The sequence below is a fragment of the Heterodontus francisci genome, chromosome 18 (assembly GCF_036365525.1).
Source record: "Heterodontus francisci isolate sHetFra1 chromosome 18, sHetFra1.hap1, whole genome shotgun sequence".
Taxonomy (NCBI): domain Eukaryota; kingdom Metazoa; phylum Chordata; class Chondrichthyes; order Heterodontiformes; family Heterodontidae; genus Heterodontus; species Heterodontus francisci.
The window spans coordinates 16,333,863-16,336,953 of record NC_090388.1 but is presented as its reverse complement, the minus strand read 5'-3'; the positions used below and the strand labels follow the sequence as shown (position 1 = coordinate 16,336,953).

The following is a 3,091-nucleotide window of genomic DNA, read 5'->3' as shown; positions in this document are numbered from 1 at the left end:
TTTCGCCACTTGGTTTTCAGACTTGTTATGCGATCTTACCTGTTCAAAATCTAAATACTCAATGCTCGATTCAGTATGTCAGTTCATTTTCCACACATTAATCTTTTCCAGTGATGGACATAGGTAATAATACTGTATGGTATTTATACAGACAATATTTACCCACTGTAGAACAATCTACATCTGGTTTTCACTGTGAAGGAGGATGCTAGGAGGATTTTTCTTCAGAAGCAGATATTGGCCAAGCAGTAGAATTGTCTTTCTACTTTTGGTTAGCCAATAGGACCTAATTTTAATATTGTTTCCACCGTATTGGTGCTGGACTTCAAATCCTCTAACTAGAGGCTGCAATCTCAGACATTTGGTACAAGAGCAATAATTCTATTCTCTTTGAGTGTATTGAGGAAGAATATTTGTTTTAGTATTATCCATCTGTTCGTAAACCCCCTTATTGAATTTTAGCCAAGCTATGGATGTGATTTACAGAGAGTTAATGGAGGATACCACACAGACAGTTTGTTTGTGTTTGCAAATATTGAGCCATCACTACAGCTTAATTCCACTGGATTTTATTTTTTTTTATCAACCTCTAAATTTCTTTTGAAAATCAGCATCTTGAAAACCATCATAAACAACATTGTGTTGCAATTTAACACCTCCATTACTTTAAAATATAGGAATCATTTCATCAGACTTGATCAATAATTTTTCAAAATTAGAATTCCAGGAAATCACATGCATTCATATATATTGATAATTTATAAACATTGAATCATCAAAATAAAAATTATAAATTGGCATGCCTGTTTTATTTAATTTGGAAAGTTATTTCCCATGATTTTGCTCGTGTTGAAAATTAAGCTATTGGGAATGCAAATTAAATGCCACTTAAATTCCAGGCAATGACTATTTCCATCAAGAGAGTGTCTAAGCACCTACCCTGGCATCACTATTGTCGCATCCCCCACCATCAACAACCTGGAGGTCCCATTGACAAAAAACATAATTGGACTAGCCACATAAATACTGTGGCTACAAGAGCAGGTCAGAAGCTGGGTGTTTGCTGCGAGTGACTCACCTACATGGCATTTCAGGAGAATGATGGAAAAGTCTCCACTTGCCTGGACAAGTGCTGCTCCAGTAACACTCAAGAAGTTCAACACCATCCAGGACAAAGCAACATGCTTGATCGGCGCCCCATCCTCCACCTAAAACATTCACTCCCTCCACCACAGGCTCACATTGACTGCAGTGTGTGCCACCTGATAGATGTACTGCAGCAACTCGTCAAGACTTTTTCCGTGAAACCTCCCAAACCCATGATCTCTACCACATGGAAGGAAAAGGGCAGCAAGCACGTGGGAACACCATCATCTTCAAATTTCTCTCCATGTCATACACCATCCTGACTTGGAAATATATAGCCATTCCTTTTCATTGCCACGGGGTCAAAAACCTGGAACTCCTTCCCTAACAGCACTGTGGGTGTATCTATCACACTGACTGCAGCAGTTCAAGAAGGTGGCTCACCGCCATTTTCTCATGGGCAATTAGGGATAGGCAATAAATGCTGGCCTTGCCAGTGACGCTTACATCCCATGAATGAATAAAAATATTTTTTAAAACTGTCATCGTATATTATATCTTTTCTATGGCCTTACAGGTCATATTCTTTAGATATAATTATAGGTGTTAACAAATTTTGTGCGACTTCCTCGTTAGTATAGTGGTTAGTATCCCCGCCTGTCACGCGGGAGACCGGGGTTCAATTCCCCGACGGGGAGTTTATTTTTTTCTAATCGGTGAAGCTTCAAAGGATTTTCAAGGCCTAATAGCTTGAAAATGTGGAGTTTACATTTTTAAGGCTAATTCTTAAATATATGAAGTTCTTTTCGCGTGTGGTTTGATGATTGGCAATAAAGTTATTTTCCAGTTTCACAGTAAGTCAAATGGTATCAGTCAAGTTGCTTTTTATCACTGAAATCTGCAGTCATTGACCCCTTTTTACGAACATTTACAAATTAACCTGAGCTTAGTTTAAAATTGCCCGTTATTTTATCAGCATTTCTAAAGCGCTTAGTAACTTTAAAGGAATAAATAAGCTGCTGAGAACAATTCAGATACTATCAGCTACTAAACCGAACTACATTCTTCCTACGCCCCGATTAGCTAAAGTTGGCAAAGGGAATTGAGCTGAAGTAGGCTTTCAGAGACAAGTGTGCTATTCTGACCAAAACTCGAGGTAGGAATATTTAATCCTCCAAACAGAAGTTCACTGAAGAGTCAGTACATTATGTGACTATGGCTGCTGCATTATGACAAGATGTGAGTATTATCGTTGAATCATAGAATTGTACCGAACAAAGGGAGCTCATTACACCGTGGCTATGCAGACTCTGAAAAGAGCTTCATCCCATGTCCCTACTCTTCACCCATAGCCTTGTAACCTTTACCTTTTCAAACAGAATATCGAAGTACAACATCGAATTCTGGGTCAAGCAAATCTCCTGCCTCAAAAAGTATATAATCCTGCAAATAATAGCCACCCAAAAAAGCTGAGGAAACTGAAGGGAAACATGCGGCTGTTTTTCTATTTGATTGATAAGTGAATGCGCAGACTACAATGAAATACAATTTACAGTAAAGCCAACAATAGGAATTTCTAACACGTTTTTAAAAAATTAAATGGACAAAAGAATAGAGTCTGATGTATCCACCTGCCCTGAAGATTATAACTTTTGTTCAACATCCCGAATGAGTTAAAAAGAAAATAAAACCGTTTAGCCCTCGAAAGAAGTAATGTTCTGCTCCAACAATTACCAAATCAATTATCCACTCAGTGATACTGACGTGTACTTTGAATTTATTATACTGTATTTGTTGCTCACAATGTGGACTGCTGTATACTGGGGAGACCAAACGCAGATTGGGAGATGGGTCTGCGGAACACCTCCATTCAGTCTGCAAGTGTGACCCCAGGCTTCTGGTCGTCTGTCATTTTAATTCTCCACCTTGCTCTTATGCTGACCTCTCTGTCCTCAGCCTATTGCAGTGTTCGATTGGAGCTCACTGCAAGCTCAAGGAACAGCAC

The 3,091-nt window shown here is 38.9% G+C and overlaps 1 non-coding gene across 1 annotated transcript; it reads left to right on the top strand.

The window, feature by feature from the left end:
* The first annotated feature begins 1,712 nt into the window (after positions 1 to 1,712).
* On the top strand, positions 1,713 to 1,784 carry trnad-guc (transfer RNA aspartic acid (anticodon GUC)). The gene has a single exon. It is a non-coding gene; the product is annotated as a tRNA-Asp (tRNA).
* Positions 1,785 to 3,091: the final 1,307 nt, after the last annotated feature.